Raw genomic sequence first — 21,977 nt, forward strand, 5'->3', positions numbered from 1 at the left:
AAATCTAAAAAACAGAATATATCGTGCTGTATGAAAAACAGATGTAGTGTTATTCACCTAAGCATAAAAGTATCCTAAAGAAATGTGTATGAGGCATAAGGATCTTTCAGATTTATTCTGGACCTTTATTTTCTTTCTTTCCTTTCTTTGATTTGCTTTCCTACATTATCTTATTTTCCTCCCTAAGCCTATCAGAGGCAAATCAACCTATTTTTCTTTGTCAACATGTTCACATCCTGTATGAAATGTGAATAAAAATAATTATAAAAGAAGTAAAAAGTATCTGGAGTGCCTATTCATAGTGACATTGGCAAAATTTGCTTTTTAAAACAAGTACTTCTGTTTGACTTGGAGGCTTCTCTTGTGCAAGTAATCATCTAGACTAACATGATGTCCTGGTTTCAGCTGGGATAGAGTTAATTTCCTTCCTAGTAGCTGGTACAGTGCTGTGTTTTGGATTTAGGATGAGAATAATGTTGATAACACACCAATGTTTGAGTTGTTGCTAAGTAGTGCTTACACTAGTCAAGGACTTTTCAGCTTCTCATGCCCTGCCAGCGAGAAGCTGGGAGGGGGCACAGCCAGGACAGCTGACCCAAACTGGCCAAAGGTGTATTCCATACCATATGACATCATGCTCAGTATATAAACTGGGGGGAGTTAGCTGTGGGGCGGTGACCACTGCTCGGGAACTGGCTGGTCATCGGCCGGTGGGTCGTGAGCAATTGCATTGTGCATCACTTATTTTGTACATTCTTTTATCATTATTATTACTATTATTATTATTTTCCCTTCCTTTTCTGTCCTATTAAACTGTCTTTATTTCAATCCATGAATTTTACTCTTTTTTTTTCCCCAATTCTCTCCCCCATCCCACTGGAGGGTGGAGAGTGAGCGAATGGCTGTGTGGTGTTTAGCTGCCTGCTGGGTTAAACCACAACACATGAACAATACAATAAAGACAGGATAACTTGAAATTCAAATTGTCTTTCTCATCAATTTTATTATTTAAAAGAACTGAAAGATGTAACTCAGCTGATGAGACCTGGGTGGGGCCAGGAGCAACGGTGGGAGATTTAAACGGAGTGTAACCAAAAGTAGCACTCAGTCACTGAGGCCAGCAGCTCTGGTGCCAGCACAATCGGCAGCGGAGCGCTCTAGCACGGTGCACAGGGGGGCTTCCCGAACCGGGGGACAGTAGCGCAAACTCGCACGACAGTGGCTGATGAGACGTGGGCGGGGCCAGGAGCAACAGCAGCCAAGCCCCCCCTCCCCCGCATAAAAGAAGCCTTTAGGGAGCGCTGACAAGCAGGGTGCGGCATGGAGTGGCAGTTTGTGCAGAAGGGCGCTGAAGCTCTGCCAGCTTGACCAGGGAGCAATGGTATCCACCCGGCAGAAAGCCATGGCCTCTCTAAGCTCTGCACCCACCACGACTGATGCAGCTGCCCAGAGAGAGCTCTGGTGGAGACACGCTGCCACCCAGGTGTCAGGCTGCAGGCTGTGCCCTGCTCTTATGCCAGTACGGGACGGCAGCAGTGAGCACACCTGTGGGAGGTGCGCCCAGGGAGAGGAACTCCTCCGCCTAGTGACAGAGCTCCGGGAGGAGGGGAGTAGGCTGAGGAGTATCAGGGAGTGCGAGAGAGAGATAAACTACTGGAATCGCACCCTACCTTCCCTGCGACAGGCCCAACAGGCAGGCAGGACGCATGATATGGAGGATTCCCTAGCCTCTCTCTGCCTGGCTGAACACAGTGACTTAAGGGCTAGGGGGCAATGGCGACAAGTTCCTGCTCAGCGCAGCAGGCGCGTCTCCTCTGTGACTACCCCACCTTCCCAGGTGCCCTTGCGTAACAGGTATGAGGCTTTGCGAGTGGAACTGAACAATAACGAGGACGATGGTTCATCTAGCATGGAGGTGTGGCTGAGGTTAAGTCGGCCTACGCCCTCTGTCAAAACTGCTTCCATAAAGACAAAAAGACGGGTCATTGTCATAGGAGACTCCCTTCTGAAGGGAACAGAGGGCCCAATATGCAGACTGGGCCTGCTTCCTAGGGAAGTCTGTTGCCTCCCTGGGGCCCAGGTTAAAGATGTGAAGAGAAAACTTCCTACCCTGGTACGGCCCTCACATTGTTATCCATTATTGATTTTTCAGGTAGGCAGCGATGAAGTTGCAATGAGAAGTCCGAGGGCAATCAAGAGAGACTTCAGGGCCTTGGGACGACCAATTAAGGGATCAGGAGCACAAGTAGTGTTCTCCTCTATCCTTCCAGTTGCAGGGAATGATGAGGGAAGAAACAGGAAGAGCCAGCAGATCAATACCTGGCTCCGAGCCTGGTGTCACGGGCAGAATTTTGGGGTTTTTGATCATGGGTTGGTCTACACGACACCAGGCCTGCGGACGACAGATGAGGTACACGTGTCTCAAAGGGGGAAAAGGATCTTTTTGCACAGGAGTTAGCAGGGCTCATTGAAAGAGCTTTAAACTAGATTTGAAGGGGGAAAGGTATAAAACCAGGCTCGCTAGAGATAAGCCTGGGGGTGGCACACCAATGTTTGAGGGACGGTGTGCTAGCAAGGTCCTTCAGTCTTCCATCTCAGTGGAGGTAGGGGATGGAGATGCATGTGGCAGCAAAGATGCAAGGGTTATGGATGTGTTAGAAACCATGGAAGTGCCTGAGAATGGTCACGTAGGAATTAGGGCTTCTCCCCCCAAAAGATGGAGGGAACAATAGCCCAGCTGAAGTGCATCTACACCAATGCACGCAGCATGGGCAACAAACAGGAGGAGCTGGAAGCCATTGTGCAGCAGGAAAACGATGACATAGTTGCCATCACGGAAACATGGTGGGATGACTCTCACAACTGGAGTGCTGCAATGGATGGCTATAAACTCTTCAGAAGGGATAGGCAATGAAGGAGAGGTGGTGGGGTAGCTCTGGATGTTAGAGATTGTGTGTAAGTTTTGATTATCTAGAGTTCAATGATGGTGACGATAGGGTTGAGTGTTTATGGGTAAGAATCAGGGGGAAGGCCAACAAGGCAGATGTCATGGTGGGAGTCTGTTATAGACCACCCAACCAGGATGAAGAGGCAGACGACATATTCTATAAGCGTATTCTATTCTCCTATGGGAGAAGTCTCACAATCGCTAGCCCTTGTTCTCGTGGGGGACTTCAACTCACCAGATGTCTGCTGGAAATACGATACAGCAGAGAGGAAACAGTCTAGGAGGTTCCTGGAGTGTGTGGAAGAAAACTTCCTGACACAGCTGGTGAGTGAGCCAACTAGGGAAGGCACCCCACTGGACCTGTTGTTTGTGAACAGAGAAGGACTTGTGAGTGATGGGATGGTTGGAGGCTGTCTTGGGCATAGCGATCATGAAATGATAGAGTTTTTGATTCTCGTAGAAGTAAGGAGGGGGGTCAGCAGAACTGCTACCTTGGACTCCCAGAGGGCAGACTTTGACCTGTTTAGGAAACTGGTTGAGAGAGTCCCTTGGGAGGCAGTCCTGAAGGGCAAAGGAGTCCAGGAAGGCTGGACATTCTTCAAGAAGGAAATCTTCAAGGCACAGGAGCAGGCCGTCACCATGTGTCAAAAGACGAGCAGGCAGGGAAGAAGACCGGTCTAGCTGAAGAGAGAGCTTTGGCTGGAACTCAGGAAAAAAAAGAGAGTTCATGATCTTTGGAAGAAGGGGCAGGCAACTCAGGAGGACTACAAAGATGTCATGAGGTTATGCAGGGAAAGAATCAGCAGTGCCAAAGCCCAATTAAAACTTAATCTGGTTACTGCCATAAAAGACAATAAAAAATGTTTGTATAAATACATTAGCAACAACAGGAGGGCTAAGGCGAATCTCCATCCTTCATTGGATGCGGGAGAAAACATAGTGACAAAGGATGAGGAAAAGACTGAGGTACTTAATGCCTTCTTTGCCTCAGCCTTTAATAGCAAGACCAGTTGTACTCCAGGTACCTAGCCCCCTGAGCTGGAAGACAGGGACGGGGAGCAGAATGAAGCCCCCATAATCCAAGGGGAAATGGTTAGTGACCTGCTGCACCATTTAGACACACACAAGTCTATGGGGCTGGATGGGATCCAGCCAAGGGTACTGAGGGAGCTGGTGGAAGTGCTCACCCAGCCACTTTCCGTCATTTATCAGCAGTCCTGGCTAATGGGGGAGTTGCAACTTGCCTGGAGGTTAGCAAATGTGATGCCCATCTGTAAGAGGGGCCGGAAGGAGGATCTGGGAGCTACAGGCCTGTCAGTCTGACCTTGGTGCTGGGGAGGGTTATGGAGCAGATCATCCTGAGTGCCATCATGTGGCATGTACAGGACAACCAGTTGATCAGGTCCAGTCAGCATGGGTTTATGAAAGGCAGGTCCTGCTTGACCAACCTGATCTCCTTCTACGACAAGGTGACGCGCCTAGTGGATGAGGGAAAGGCTGTGGATGTTGTCTACCTAGCCTTTAGTAAAGCCTTTGACACCGTTTCCCACAGCATTCTTCTGGAGAAACTGGCTGCTTATGGCTTGGACGGGCGTACTCTTTGCTGGGTCAAAAACTGGCTGGATGGCTGGGCCCAAAGAGTTGTGAATGGAGTTCAATCCAGTTGGCGGCCGGTCACGAGCGGTGTTCCCCAGGGCTCAGTTTTGGGGACGGTCTTGTTCAAGACCTTTATCAATGATCTGGATGAGGGGATCGAGTGCACCCTCCGTAAGTTTGCAGACGACACCAAGTTGGGCAGGAGTGTTGATCTGCTCGAGGGAAGGAAGGCTCTGCAGAGGGACCTGGACAGGCTGGATCGATGGGCCCAGGCCAACTGTATGAGGTTCAACAAGGCCAAATGCCGGGTCCTGCACTTCGGCCACAACAACCCCATGCAATGCTATAGGCTTGTGGAAGAATAGCTGGAAAACTACCCGACAGAAAAGGACCTGGGGGTGTTGGTCGACAGCCGGCTGAACATGAGCCGGCAGTGTGCCCAGGCGGCCAAGAAGGCCAATGGCATCCTGGCCTGTATCAGCAATAGTGTGGCCAGCAGGAGTAGGGAAGTGATCGTGCCCCTGTACTCGGCACTGGTGAGGCCGCACCTCGAATATTGTGTTCAGTTTTGGGCCCCTCACTACAAGAAGGACGTCGAGGTGCTGGAGCGTGTCCAGAGAAGGGCAACGAGGCTGGTGAAGCGTCTAGAGTACAAGTCTTATGAGGAGCGGCTGAGGGAACTGGGACTGTTTAGCCTAGAGAAAAGGAGGCTGAGGGGAGACCTTATCACTCTCTACAGCTACCTGAAAGGAGGTTGTAGCGAGGTGGGTGTCGGTCTCTTCTCCCAAGTAACAAGCGATAGGACGAGAGGAAATGGCCTCAAGTTGCACCAGGGGAGGTTTAGATTGAACATGAGGAAAAATTTCTTCACCGAAAGGGTTGTTAAGCATTGGAAGAGGCTGCCCAGGGAAGTGGTTGAGTCACCATCCCTGGAGGTATTTAAAAGATGTGTAGATGTGGTGCTCATGGACATGGTTTAGTGGTGGACTTCACAGTGCTAGGTTAATGGTTGGACTTGATCTTAGAGCTCTTTTCCAACCTAAACAATTCTGCGATTCTATGATTTCAGAATGCACAATGTACCTAGAAGGAAATTTCAAAACAGTTTGAGAATATCTATGTATGTTTAGGAACAAAGTTCTTTTGAATTTTGGGTATCTATACACCCAGCTGTATTTATCACAAATAAGGCTGACCATGGCATTCTAGCTGAAGTGCATTTTATTTCAAGGATGGGAAACAAAGAGGAACAGATTTCTTCTTGCACTTATCTCAAAGAATGGCCAGTCAAGCGAAGGTGCATGTGCTATCCATTCAGGACTTGTTTAGCTGGAAGAAATTATTTTTCCTTTTCATGGGAGCATTTTACAAAATTTTATGGCTCTCTACACTGCAATTCTTTCAATGAGTTTCTCCCTGGAGAGTGGTAAGTGACAATAAATAAGTGAGACAAATTAACCACACTGAGAGGTACTGGAAGTTTTTACAACTACAACTCCTGGATCCGCTAGTCCCATCCAATCTCTGTCCCCTTCTAAAACCTATCTGCATCCCGATATATGCTGAACTCCAATGAAACTGTGACCCATTGATCTGACTGTTTTTTTTCTGAGATATGGAAAGTCAAGAATGTAACTGTTTTTCTAGTTTCTGTGCTTCCAACTGTGTCAGGGACAGGATACGATCTGCTAGATTTTGCTCCCCAAACATGTATAGGATTTACTCTGTGCTCAAGAAGGATTAGGCCTCAATACACAGTATACAATGTTTGTTTCAAATATACCAGGAAATACCTGGGGTAACAGATAATTTCTGTTTAATTAACATAATTTGACACAGTTTTAGGTATAAATAGTTCATAAGTTCCCAGTAACAGAAGTGTCAAAAAATGTGTTAAATCCATCTGCTGGTATTCTATAGCCTCTTAAATCTAATGTGCCATATGAAAAGCAAGGAAACACATTCAGGTTACCCAGAGAGCTTACAAAAGACAGGCTTGTGCAATCTAGGCTGTCAGCAAAATAAGGATAGAAAGAGACATTCTTCATTCTAAACTAAGCACACAGTGAACAGCCAAATTCCACACTATCACTTACTCTCTTTTTAGTACCAATACTCTGCTTTTCAGTCCAGAATCACTAGTCTTTCTTAGCAGAATTACAAGTTGCTTTTTTGGATATCCATTGTTCTGGAGTGTAAATACTTACCATCTAAATGCAACTTAGATCATCTACATGCATGCAGCAAACTGGAATGGAGAGAAACCCCAAGCTGTGCTTTCAAAAAAAGATCCCAACCACATACCAATACTCAGCCTCAGGAAGGATACTAAATCCTGGCAATAATATCTGAATATTGAAACTTAATCTAAGGACAAACTCTTTAATCTGACAGAGTTTTTATTTCTATAGAGTAATAAATATGAGGACTAATAACAATATGCATTTCTTCAAATATAAACATTATTTTTGCATTTTAAGCAAAAAAAAATCATAAGAGTTTATATAACATGCTAACTAGTGCTTCTTGTAATAGATGTATTGTAACTAGAAACTATCAAATATATCTTTTGCCCATTTTTTGATTGATCTGTTTTTAGGTACTCTCTTTTCTTTTTCATATTCACTGGCCATTAATACTTCTATGGCAACATTTAACCTTAGTTTCAGAGTCACACCAGGAACATGTACAGGAATGAATTTTAGATCTACATATGCAAATAGTGTTTTTGAAACTCCTGTGGACTTATCTTTTCAAAAACTGGGGGAAAGGGAGGGAAGAGCTATGAAATTTATTGAGTAAAGTTGTATATTACAAAATGTATAAAGTAACAAACATTCAGCTCAGACTATCAGCCTGTTACATAAAAACTTTTTTAAAAGGCAAGGAAAATAAAGACTAAGAAAAACATAAGGAATTAACCCAAATCTCAGGTTTAACATAAATAGTCAAAAAAGACACTAAGATAATTTGGCAAAATAGGAAGAGAATAGTACAAGAAACAGATAAGATAAAGACATATTAAAATTAAATCCTATTCATGAACACAGAAAAGGAGGATATGTTATAGTGTTAGTAATCCCTTTTATATTCCTTAATTTGATAGTAGTGCAGAAAATCCCCAAACCAACAAAAAACCCACACCACCACCAAAAAAACCAAAACAAACAGGCTTTACTGTCACATCTGCCATTTTCACTGTCTCCTTAAATGCCAGCAGTCTTCGTTAGACCTTCACCTTTTTATCATGTGAAATGGCAAGAACAGACCAACAACAAAGAACCTGGATGACACTGCTGACACCGACAGGTTCAGCCAAGTCATGAACAACAGTCCAGGTAAGATTCAGAGCCCTGAAATGTAGATTTTTAAAGTAGAGCTGCCTATGCATGAGCTAGGTATCTAAGCTCCCATCAAAGGCAACAGAGATGAAGTGAAAACAGTTAATGGAAACTAGTGAGCTGTTTAACTTACCCTAAAGTAAACAATCACATTTTGTCACCTTACAGGCTCTCTAGGTTTCATTGACTGGAGCTCTATCCACTGCCTCTCTTCACTTTTGTGAAGCTTTTGCTCGCTTTTGCGAACTTGGACATTTAGCTTATATGTAGACAGCTGGAGATACCTAAAGGAAGCATTGTGACTTTGATCATGCCACTGCCTTTTTCCTCCTATCTTTTTAACTTGACTGTATTTTTTTTTTTTATTGCCTTTCTCTCACATTTTGTTGTCTGTTGAAAAAAATAAAACTGACTTTACTAACCAAATAAGATTTTCCAACACTTCTCTGTGTACCTGTGAGCTAAACTACAGCAAAGATGAATGTCTTAAACAGGCGTGGCTACTGGAACTCCACCAGGTCCAAATGTCTGTCAAGATGATGTATCAATACTACAACTGTCCTGCAGGGAAGCTGTTAGCAGGATTCAGCATTGAAACAGAAGGTAACTTCTACCTTTGACATTTTTTTCACCTCATCCTTTCATGTGCATTTATTTTGTTTCAGCACAAGATCAAAACTACCAAAAATTTTGGTAATCTTAGTAGACTTAATTAGACAAATAGAATAGAATAGAATAGAATAGAATAGAATAGAATAGAATAGAATAGAATAGAATAGAATAGAATATTTCAGTTGGAAGGGACCTACAATGATCATCTAGTCCAACTGCCTACTTCAGGGCCGACCAAAAGTTAAAGCATGTTGTTAAGGGCATTGTCCAAACGCCACTTAAACACTGACAGGCTTGGGGCATCGGCCACCTCTCTAGGAAGCCTGTTCCAGTGCTTGACCACCCTCTCAGTAAAGAAATGCTTCCTAATGTCCAGCCTGAACGTCCCCTGGTGCAGCTTTGAACTAAGGGCAACGAGGCTGGTGAGGGGTCTGGAGAACAAGTCTTATGAGGAGCGGCTGAGGGAACTGGGACTGTTCAGCCTGGAGAAAAGGAGGCTGAGGGGAGACCACATCGCTCTCTACAACTACCTGAAAGGAGGTTGTAGCGAGGTGGGTGTCGGTCTCTTCTCCCAAGTAACAAGTGATAGGACGAGAGGAAATGGCCTCAAGTTGCACCAGGGGAGGTTTAGATTGGACATGAGGAAAAATGTCTTTACTGAAAGAGTGGTGAAACATTGGACCAGGCTGCCCAGGGAAGTGGTTGAGTCCCCATCCCTGGAGGTATTTAAAAGATGTGTAGATGAGGCGCTTAGGGACATGGTTTAGTGGGCATGGTGGTGTTGGGTTGATGGTTGGACTTGATGATCTTAGAGGTCTTTTCCAACCTCAATGATTCTATGATTCTATGATTCTATTCTCACGCATCCTGTCACTGGATACCAGGGAGAAGAGATCAGCACCTCCCTCTCCACTTCCCCTCCTCAGGAAGCTGTAGAGAGCAATGAGGTCGCCCCTCAGCCTCCTTTTCTCCAAACTAGACAAACCCAAAGTCCTTAGCTGCTCCTCATAGGACATGCCTTCCAACCCTTTCACCAGCTTTGTTGCTGTCCTCTGGACGCATTCAAGGACCTTCACATCCTTCTTAAATTGTGGGGCCCAGAACTGCACACAGTACTCAAGGTGAGGCTGCACCAGTGCTGAATACAGTAGGATAATCACCTCTTTTGACCACCTGGTTATGCTGTGTTTGATATACCCAAGGATGCGGTTTGCCCTCTTGGCTGCCAGGGCATGCTGCTGACTCATATTGAGCCTGGTGCTGACCAGCACCCCCAGATCCCTTTCTGCAGGGCTGCCCTCCAGCCACTCCTTTCCCAATCCATACTTGTGCCCAGCGTTACTCCATCCCAGGTGCAGAATCCGGCATTTTGACTTGTTAAATTTCATACCATTAATCATAGCCCAATGCTCCAATCTATCTAGATCCCTCTGCAAGGCCTCTTGTCCCTTGAGAGAGTCAATAGTACCTCCCAGTTTCGTATCATCAGCAAACTTGCTAATGGTGCATTCAACTCCTGCATCCAGATTGTTGATAAATATATTAAACAGAACTGGCCCTAGAAGTGAACCCTGAGGAACACCGCTGGTGACCAGTTACCAGCCAGATGTAGCCCCATTCACTACAACCCTTTGAGCTCTGCCCTTCAGCCAGTTCTTCACCCAGCGTACCATGAACCCTCTCATCCCACAGTTGGACAACTTGTCCAGAAGGATGCTGTGAGGGACAGTATCAAAAGCCTTACTAAAATCCAGAAAAACTACACCTACCGCCTTTCCTTCATCCACTAGGCGGGTGACCTTACCATAGAAGGATATCAGATTAGTTAAACAGGACTTTCCTTTTGTGAACCCATGTTGACTGTGCCTGTTCATTCTGAATATATGTTCATTCTGAATATAACAAGGAAAGAAAATAGGGTTGTTGAACTGAAACCTGCTTTTTTTTTCATTTTTAATTATTTTTGTTTGCTTTTTCTTCTTTTTTGTGTCTTCCAGTAAAAAGTAAAAGTGTTTCAAGATGTTAGTTTGCCATGAGCATTTGCAGTCTCTCTGCACCAAACGTCAACGTCCAACTACTTAACATCAGTGACAGCATCATAATATATATTTGGTGCTTACGATATTATAGTAAAACTAATGCCCAAAATCAACTATATATCACTGCCAAAATATGAAGTAACATATATTTTGTTTTACTGTAGTAATAACCAATATATAATAAATTTAAGGGTCCAAAGCACTAGTATAAATGTTCTAACTAAATTACAGCTCAAGAGATTTTAATAGCACTTACTCCTCCATAAACAGAAGAGAAAACCAGTGCAGTCAGAATCTAATTTTGTGAGGATCAAACCATGTTTCCTTCAGAATTTCTCAGTATCCACCAGTGAGCAGCCACTGAGTGTCACTGAAGTGCATGCTTTGTATCATTCCAATCCCATGTCAGAAATTGTAGCTAACAGAGGCAACCAGCAGATGCAGCAGTTTAAATAGCAGTTTCTGGCCACAGCTTCGGGATCTTTTGACAATATCTTTTGGGATCATCACACTCCTGAAGGAACCTCAGAAAAAAGATAGCTACAGGAGGCTGAGATTTCTAGAAACTCTAGCTGCTCTTAAAGAACTGTCAGCTGCTCTTGATCAAAAAGTGCCTTGAGCTTTTTTTCCCACCTGATTCCTTTTGAAGCAGGGTCAAGCATCTCTTCAGCAGATGCTAGGCAGAGGCCTAGAACACAAAAAAGAAATATCTGGCCAGTGCCTTGGTAGCAGATGATGGGCTGGGAGCTGCATCCAATGAAGAACCAGAGCTGGCTGAGCCTGAGCCACAGAGCAGCTCCAGGGGAAAGAAGCAAGGGATTGCAGTGGATAACTCTGTTGTGGGGGGTGGAGGCCCCAGTCTGCCATCCTGCCTTGTTTTCTGGTGGGGTTTACTGCTGGCCAGGGGGCTTGAATCAAAGACGTTGTGAAGAGACTAGTCAAAATTGTCCAGCCCTTGAACTACTACCGTTGCTATCCTAGAGGGAGGGGATGCCATCCAGAAGGACCTTGACAGGCTTGAGAAGTGGGCCCATGGGAACCTCATGAAGTTCAATGAGGCCAAGTGCAAGGTCCTGCACCTGAGTCAGGGCAATCCCCAATATCAGTACAGACTGGAGGATAAATGGACTAAGAGCAGCCCTGCAGAGAAGGACTTGGGAATACTGGTGGATGAAAAATTAAATATGAGCCGACAATGTGTGCTCACAGCCCAGAAAGCCAGCTGTATAGAAGGAAGGGTGGCCAGCAGGTCGAGGGAAGTGATTCTGCCCCTCTACTCTGCTTTCATGAGACCCAAACTGGAGTCCTTCGTCCACCTCTGGGGTGCCCAGTACAAGAAAGACATGGACCTGCTAGAGCGGGTCCAGAGGAGGGCCACGAAAATTATCAGAGGGCTGGAACGCCTCTCCTATGCAGAAAAGCTGAGAGAGGTGGGATTGTTCAGCCTGGAGAAGAGAAGGCAACAGAGATACCTTATTGCAGCCTTTCAATGTATAAGGTGGGTTATAAGAAAGATGGAGAAAGACTTTTTTACCAAGCCTGTAGTGACAGGACAAGGGGCAACAGTTTTAAACTGAAAGAGGGTAGACTTAGATTGGACATAAGGCAGAAACTTTTTATGACGAGGGTGGTGAGACACTGGAACAGGTTGTCAAGAGAAGTTGTGGATGCCCCATCATTGGAAATGTTCAAGGTCAGGTTGGACAGGACTTTGAATACCCTGATCTAGTGCAACATGGCAGGGGGGTTGGAACTAGATGGTCTTTGAAGGTTCCTTCCAACCCAAATCATTCTATGATTCTACTACCCCCTGCTGCTTTTTTGTACAGGCACCAACAATAGTGCCACAGGAGACCTGGAATGTATGAAGTGTGGCAACATAGCCCTGGGGGTGAGGGTCAAGCGCATGGAAGATGAAGTGGGTTGTTCCTCAATCCTACTATCACTGTCACTTCAATCCCTGGAAAAGTGATGGAGAAAATAATCCTGGAAGCCATTTTCCAAACTTTTTAAGAACAAGAAAGTGATTAGGGGTGATCATCATGGATTTATGAAGGGGGAATTATTCCTGATCAACCCTCAAAGCCTTCTGTGATTAAATAACTGAATGTATGAGTGTTAGTTAATGTTATCAACACATCTTGTAGTTAGACAAACTTTTTTCACAGATAAGTTTATGCACTACAAAAAAAAGAGGCTCAAAAATGCCCTGTGCTGCACTTATTGTTTTGAATAATGAAAAATTGCATGCAATACAGTGTGATGAAACAATGGGAGAAAGCAAACAATGTAATCCACATTGTCACTTTACCACACAATAAAGGAAAGGAAATTCCTTCCTTACCACATTTGATGCTACTCTATAATCCAAACACATCCTTGTACAACATACTGTCATCTTTATTTTGCATCTGTGACAACATCTGGGTCACTTCTGTCCATGTTCCTGAGGGAAAAGAAACAGAGAAGCAAATATTTATGAAGAAGAATGAAAAGAACAGTATAAAGATAAGTGAATATTTTATAAATGGAAAATAAACAGGAGACTGTCTGAGAACACTCAAGTTAGCATCACACACTAGGAATAGCCTCTCTCTTACATTAGCATTGTGTTTCTGAAGGGCAACACGGGGCAAGGATGAGCTGTTCTTATTAGAACTAACTTTAATAAGATATCATTACTCTTATTCCAACATTTCGCCCAAGAGGCAAGGTTAAAACCCCTAGAGTGGGCTTTGCAAAAATGCTGTTGAAGAATGATTGTTAAATCAAGTGCTGATAGAAAATGGAGGAGGCTTAAGAGAAAGCTCAATGACATAAGAAAAAAACGCTTTCAGTAGGGTGCAGAGGATCAAGAAAATAGTAATTGAATCATAGGTATTGCCTCAGCAGGATTAATTTGTTGAGTTCAAAAGCAGAGGGAAGTTGGTTAAGGGCTCAATTTTTCTTTGTCCATTTTCTCTCACAGCTTTTGTAATGTTATCGTTCTTGGTCAAAAGTAAGACTAATACTGAATTTTCACTAATATTATTACTATTATTGATTTTGCATTAATTTCCAAATATTTCTTTTATTATAGCAAGCCCTATTGAGTTTTATGGTGCCTTTTCTTTTTCTAGAGCTTTATAATTTAGCATAAGTAAAATACAAAAGTTTACTAGATATTTTATATATATTTACAGGAGGTAATGAAAACTATATGTACAAACACAAATAGACACAAGTTCTGGAAGTTTTTTCTATTATTTTATAATTTAAATGAGTTCATTATGATACTGGGAAAAAAAAAAGAACAAAACAGAAAGTTTGAAATAAACAAACAGACAAACAAGCAAGCTGTCAAAACCCAAGACCCCTTAGTCTTTCAGATCTGGTAAAGGAATTTTCTTAATGCAAGGCATGATCCAAAGGTTCTTTTCATTATTGGACTTTAATTCATATGCTTAATGCTATCTTTATAATACTTTCAAGCCTGTATGCATTGTTTAAATTGCTTCAATGTTTAAATGAGTCCATGTGCATTGTACTATGGAGAGATGAAATTTAAATTTCCTATTCACTAAATAAAATTAGTACTGCTTGAAAATGGTAGCATAACTTACAGTGTTTAAAATACAGCTGTGCACAGTCAGTTTTCTGTTACATATCTAAGTCTGAAAACTATAAAGAAGTTACTAAATATTGTTAACTAAACAACTTAGAAAAATAAGGTATCAATTGTATAATATTTTACTGAGTTATGAAAACATGGAGTGACTATTATTAATGAAATCATACCTACATAATGCACTGTTATTGGATTGTATAATGATTATATATATAAATATATGGATATATATCTCTCTATTGTATAATCTTTAACTAGGGGGAGATCTTTCATCTGAAACAGGAAAAATCCATCAATAGCTAATATTGGGAAATGATTCAAATTTATTCTGTACTTTATTCCTTCTTTCGTACTGGAAGAATTAATGTGGTGTCATTCCATAAGAAAGATGATTTACAGATTATCAAAAATGACATCTATGTTTCAGTAGGCAACCATCAGTTTTAACAAAGATTTGCTCACTTGTAAGTTATCATGATTTTTGACTGTGCATTTTTTGTATGTAGGAAGAGCAAAAACTCAAATACATGTTCAAGCAGTCATTAAAAAATACATTATAATTATTTTTGCTATTATTACTTATGTCTTGTATGAACAGGATTTATAGGTACTATCAAAACACACCATAAATAACTGTTCTTATTTCATGAATCTTAGGTAGCTAGAGAAATCAAACAGAATTCACCAAAAACTTCTTGTAAATCTGTAACCTATAATATGATAGACTGAGGACTAAGTATTATTTTGCAGATTTATTATGTCACTTGGGGTAATTTACTTCTGCCTTTCATCTGTGCAGTAAAATGGCAGTGAAAGCACCGGTGTCTTTCACAGAATTTTGGTGAGGAGAAAAGTTTTAATTATTGTAAGGTATTCAGTATGATAATAGGGGCCATGCAAAGGAAGTATTGCTATCCCATTTCAAACATAGTCTTCTAGGGCTTCTAAGCAGATGCTGAACTCTAAGCATCTGCATAAACCCATCACTGCTATGCAAGGCAAGTGAATGCTTCCAGTAATTTAATTCCTACAGGACCAAACCTCAACAGAAGTTCCTGTTATAAACAGAAAGTGTAAACAGATAAAGCTTTTACCAACCTGAATGAAAGCTATACAGTCTTTTGGATTCAAAATCCCCTAAACTCGTATAATTTGGGACTTGTGATAGTCATGTCATAGCTGACATTCTAAAGAGTGATTCTTCTGATATTCCTGAGTTTTCTCTTTCTGATTATCCATCTGTGTTTTAATCTTTCTGAAAATGAAATTCAGTTACAAGCTAAAAGCTGTTAATGGATGTGAACAAATGGGGAAAAAATGTGACAATATGGTAAATCTGAGCTCCCTTTCATTCCTGAACAATAGTATCTTACTTCAGCATGAAGAAAACTTATGACTCTAATGAATGTCATGTGGCACACTTTTGCCATTATTTATAAAGCCAACTTCAGAAAAGTGACTCATAGCAGGATCTGATAAAGTATTAGCATACATTATTGCCATCTTTTTTTCATGTCTGTGTGTGTAAAACGAAGCAGAGTTTTGTGATGAAAATGTTAGTTGTGACAGTAAGCCCTTTTGGAAACATACACTACACTTCTCTTTCCTTTTGTCCACTAGCTCAACAGTCCTTTCACTAACCATTTCTCCGATTCTGATTTTCTTTTTGCGAAACCATCTCTGTCCTATATTTATGCCTAAACACACTTTAATTCAATAAAATGAACTAAAAATATCACCTCTTAAAATAAAAAGCATGTGTTGTCACAAGCAGTCACTGATTTCTACATTGCCAAATATAGACTGGTGACTGCCACCATTGTTGGATCAGATTTCTTTCTGCTCCAAATGGTATATGGCAGCTAGAATATGATTCTAGTTTGGATTTTTTGTGTGCATGAAATTATGGAGTCAACTTGTTCTCAAAGGAGAAAAAAATAAAATTTTTGTCTGAGACAAGTTGCCCAAACAAAAACCTGCTGCAGTAGCAGATGAGTGATTATGTAGTGATTTGTAGCATAATTACTTATAAGAGACTTAACGGTTTATCTTTCTGGCTTGATATCAGTCAACTGTTTTACATAGTCTCCTATCTTTTTGCCCATTTTAACAAACATAAACCTTTTCCAGCCTCCTTAACTGTAAGTCCTAGACTGTTTACTACATATTAAATGATCAGATAAATAGAGTGAATCTTGGGATTCAGAAAGGAAATCAGCGGGAGTTACTATACTTTTGACTGCAAAGAGGAGCATAAGAATGAATATTTAATAGGATATCTACTTAGGATACTCTAAACATCGTTACTGGCACTTGTCCAGCTAAAAAAAAAAACAGAAGGGGGAGGAAACTACACACTGCTTATTTTAATTAGGTGAAATTATGTGGTTCAATAAAGCATGACAGCCTGCATAATGAAAGAAGAGACCCATGTTTATGAGAGAATTATTGATGACAAAAATGTTGGCAGCATACATGTTTTACTGAGACAGTCGAAAGCCATTTTATTATCTTTTCATTCATCATTTCCTGCAACATGCTTCAATGTGTAAACTGATAATAAGACCGTGTGGTGGGGGAATGTTTTACTATTTTTTAGAAAAATGAACAAGACTATTTTTCTTCTTCACCTCAGAACAAAATGTTGTTGACCCTTTCATAGACTGATGTAGAACAAGGTAGAAGTAAGCAAAAAGAGACAAGAGAATACTTGTCTAAAGGTGTTTATTCTGTGAACTGGGATAGTACATGTGGGTTTTGGCGAGGAGAGAGATTGTAAATGTAAGAAAAGAAGGCTGGAGTCTGATCAGCACAATAAGCTGTAATTTTTGCACTACATAGAAAATAGCTGTCTGACTATAATTTAGAACAGAACTAGAATATGTATTCTGCTTGCTGTATTTCACCAAAATGTGAAATTTCACACAAAGCTAACAAAATTCTCATATGGAAAACAGAGACTATCTTGGCAAAATTAACATTTAATTTCTTAGAAATGTAATCTCTAAGATTTAGGAAGCAGCAGTGCAGGAAGGAAAGTAAAAGCTAACACATGAAACATGTCATAATATGTCAATTTTTAAACAGGAAATGAATAAAAGTATTTTTAAAACACTAGTCAGTAAAAAAGAGGAGAAAAGGATAACTTTTCTAAAGCAATATTGAAAAAATTCAATCCAAATGAACATTTTCACTAAAAAAATTCATTTTGTATAAGATGCTCTTTCACTTAGGAAAAAAAAAATTAATATTTCTGGACAAAACCAGCTTTATTATCTTTATATCTGACATTAAGGTGCAATCAGCCTATGTGTACTTCTAGTACTGTAAAGAATTGAAACCCCTTATCCCAGCCCACCTCCAGAAAAACAAATGGCATCTGTCCTCTTTCAGTGGACTTGGAATGGATTTTAATACCAGCATTGTCCATATCAGCATATGGAGTATGATATAGCAGCAAAAATTATTTTGTTCTTGCAAGAAGACTGACAAAGAGGCTGCTCTCTTGAAATATTTTAGTGGTAGTTCATACGTGCACACATGCACACAGGCATACAAACAATGTACTCTCCTTTCAGAGGAATTCCTGCCCAGAGCAACCTTTCATGAAACCTTAATTGAAAAATATGAAGGGAGGCAGGCAAAGGAATGAGAGAAGAAGGTGCTTCTGGCATCCACTTTCTGCTGAGCTCAGAAGGCAATGGAAGTTGCATCCTCCAAGGTCTGATGCAGGAGTTCAGGCTGTCATTTCTTGTTGTGGTCTAGATTCAGAGTTACTGGGGCAACATTTTATGGAGAAAATATCTTGCCTATATGGCAGGCAGCTGTAGTGGATGGAAAGGCAACTGCTTTCTTTGTATCCTAGACACCATGATATCCAGCAGCTCTGATCCTTACATTCTTGTTTTCCTAGTGAATTTGTATTTTTTGCTTTAAACTGAATAATAATACATACTTCCAAGCAAATTTTTGTTAAAGCTATAGCATAAGACTGCCTGCAAATGTAATCTAGAGGGTAAGGCCGATTAATGAAATTAACCAATCACAACAAAGTCTTGGCACACAATCGTTTAAAATAACTGACTTAAATAAACCCTTAGTTATACAAGATAGTGACTGACTTCACTTATTGAGGAATGATTAATGTATATTAACATACTTGTTACATGGATCAAAATCTTCAGATAAGTCAGCCTGTTAAATTCATGGTGCTCGTTGATGAGATTTTCATGTTGAGCATCCGTGCCTGTCCTCAGCTTCTTTGGAGTTAACCCCTTTTTGTACCTCCAGTAGGACATTCAGGCCCAGTAACTGTTAATAGGTCATTAAAAAAAGATTCTGCCTTTGGACAGTCTTCTCTTAATTTTGTGTATAACATTTAAATCAAAACAATACTGTAAGTCCTGGCCTAAGTTGAGTAGCTAAAATATGTTCTACCATCACTAATTTTAATCTTATATTTAGCTACCATAAACAGCGAGCTTTTGCCAAAAAGAGTGGCTAGCATAGCTAATTGACTCGAGATTTTAAATGATGACAATAATTGTTGTGTACTTCTTGTGATTAGTTTAATTACCCCCATTTCCTCTGAAAGCCTCAACATTAATTCCCATTGACTGTAATGTTAATTACTGGCAGGGGCAGAGATGTTCAAATGCTGGCTCATGCTGCAAAGTGAAGTCGTTGATAACTTCAGCAGACGGTTTTGTGCTTTAAAGAAATGAGAGCTTAACCTGTCATTACTTCCCTTTTTTGCTTGTTTTTTTTTTTTAAGAGAAAATGCCAACAAAGTCAAGAATAAGAATACAAAGTACTCCTCTTGATACAAGTGAGAAAAGTGTTAAAAATATTTTTTCAAATACTTAGCAGGTCTTTTTGGGGGTGGCAGAATAGGGCACGATTAAGGGAAAATAATTGCAGTCCAGATAATTTCATCTTGACTTGCTACTCTATTACATTCCTCATATCCCATCATAGACATTTGTTTCTCATCCTGACCTCGGCACAGACCAGAGCGGCAGAAAGAATCTTACAGGTTCAGCAGGGCTGTTATTGCTGAATACCCTGCTGTCTCCCAGAGGGAGAGGTGTTCATTTGAGATTTTAGAGAACAAGAGCCTTTTCATAACCTCAATTACCAGAAGGTCAATCTGCAACTGAGCGTTCGAGTGGTACTTAGATTGCCTGGTAAGCAGCTGTGGCCCAAGAGCTATGTTGAAACCAAGTTAAACTGTCATCAATGTCTATCTGTTAATGACAGTAGCGAAAGAGAATCTTTCTGATAATTGGCTTTTTGAGGAACCAGGGAAGGGATTTGATTCTTGAACAAATAAAGCCTTGTCAAGATTAAACTTTCACTTGTAATTCATAAGAAATGTCTCTGTTTTCCTTCCATCATGCAGCCATATAAACATATGTATGCATGTGTGTATTTGTGTGTATATGTGTACATATGCATACATATGCATATCTACATGCACTATATGCAAAGTATTTTTCTCTAGGCAACAGCTTCTACAGATTTCAGAATTTCAAAAACATTATGTATGTGTTCTGCTATCAATAAATATATATTACCTTTTTTTGTGATAAATATATTTATGCTCTGCCATGAGATTCATGCATAAGAATTGAAAATTACTGTGAAGCTGATGGCAGTCTGTCAATTGATTGAGAATCCTTCAAACCCTTCAACTTTTATTCTTTCAGTAAGGTCTCACTGTAGGTCAAAATACAGTAGGAAAAACAGAATTACAGTGTGATGAATAAAGCGATTCAGCTAGATTAGAAACCAATGCTCAGCATGGCAATACCTAAATTGGAATGTTCTAAATCAAAACCCCAAAACAAAACCAAATGGTCTAACAACGCCTATTACATATCATGGTAAGGCACTAAATGTGTTGTAGTCACTGCAATTTGAATGTTTGTGATGTATTAGAAACATACACATTTTATGCATTATGTCAACTCTCTTTGATCCTCCTTTGGAACTCTAAGCTCTTGCTGACAGTTACTTAAGGCTGACAACTTTCTGGAAAAAACAGCCATTATTGCACACAGAGGATTGTATACTATCATTATTCTTTTTTTTTTTTTTTTCTAGAAAGGAGCTTTCCGGTACTTCTTTCAAAAATCTAGCTAGATGTATTGATGAAGCCTGTGCTTTTGTCGAGGAATGAGTAAGCAAAAAGGTAGGCTTTGTAGCCTCTGCTGTACGTACTTTGACTGTAGCTTTTACTGAAACAAACAAAACACTCAACTAGGGCTTAGCTCATCTAACTTTAGACATCCACAGAGTAGAAATCTGCACCTGAGCCAATTATCTAGAGTTCTTTTGCAGTCAGTGGAGAAAAACAGTCACTGCTACAAGGTGATTCATCTCATCCTAAAGCCAGCATCCAAACCAGGCCAGATTAATCACATTCCAGAAGTTAGGGGAGATGAATCCCAGCTCTACTGACTTGAACAGTAGTTTTGCTGTATAATGTGACTCAGAGCTCACATAGTCATGAGCTCAGTGAGGGGTGAGCCTAGCTCATGTCTGTGAAAGAAGGAATGTGAATGTTATACTGTGGAAGATGAAACTGACTGTGGTTTTGGACTCTTGCAATCAAATAAATACCACATACTGACACATAAACCAGTGATATTCCAGAAAACAGTACAAGATTTAGTGAAACTAATACAGAACTAAGGCATTGACAACTGCAGCTATCATCTTCATGTTACCTTCAGAATTTCTCAGCTACCTTCTCTTTCCATGTCTGCAAGAGCTTCCCTCATTTGAGAAACTTAGTGACTATCTCCTACCTGCACAAACAGCAGACCCAGCTCTCTTGCAAAGCCAAGTCTGGCCTGGGACTCATACTGACAGATTTTGCCATCTCATAACATGTGTGGATGGCAACTTTTTTAGAGCAAGGGTGGGGGAGGGGAGGAGCATCATATTTCCCACTCCCCTCAGGAGGTCAGAACATTTTTGCCTACTGATTTCAGCACTTCAGCTGGAAGAAGTTTTCTTCCTATTCTCTGTTCCTTCAGCTAGTTCTTGTACTGGTTTTCTGACCAACCAAATCTATCATTTTTTAACCCACAATATAGGAGGAATGGAAGTCATTCTACCTTCAGAACTATCAGACTATTGGCTTGACAAAGCAGTTCTATGGGAGATTTCCAGCAGTCTCAAGAAAGCAGTTAATCCTGATCATCCACTTCTGAATCAAACAGACTTATATAAAACATAAGCATAATTTATTTTTTGACAGAAAAACCTCTTTTTTTGCAAGAATGGATACACTGCTTGCTCACGGGAAAGGATTCTGAGTTGTTCGTCTCGGATAAACTGAGGTAAACACCAAATGAAATACTTATATAGAGGAGAAAGCAGTTTAAGAGAGAAACATTTATATCTACATTGCTAAATTCATCTGTCTGAGGGAGTGATCCCTGGCAAATTATTTAGACTGGTTTGCATCCACTGCACTAGCTCCCTGTAGGAAGCATATAGCTATGTCTGTACCATATAGCCCTTGGATTTGCGTCTTCTCTGATTCATATGTGTGGCATTCAAAAAATATTATAGTCATAACTAGGTTTTTTGTGTGTTCATTTTTTTTAGTTCAAAGTGTCTGAAATAATTTGAAGGCTGTACTGCAGCTAGCCAGAGTAATATCTGTACACTGTAAAACACTGCTTATATATTGCATATACTGAAGTATGGCAGGAGAGAATCTCTAGATTAAATGGGAGGTCAAAACTTTCTGGGATTATGCTGGAAATTATCTAAGAAAGCACAGCATTGGAAATGATCTAAAAAAGCACATATGCCCTGAA

The sequence above is a fragment of the Aptenodytes patagonicus genome, chromosome 1 (genome assembly GCF_965638725.1).
Source record: "Aptenodytes patagonicus chromosome 1, bAptPat1.pri.cur, whole genome shotgun sequence".
Classification (NCBI taxonomy): Eukaryota; Metazoa; Chordata; class Aves; order Sphenisciformes; family Spheniscidae; genus Aptenodytes; species Aptenodytes patagonicus.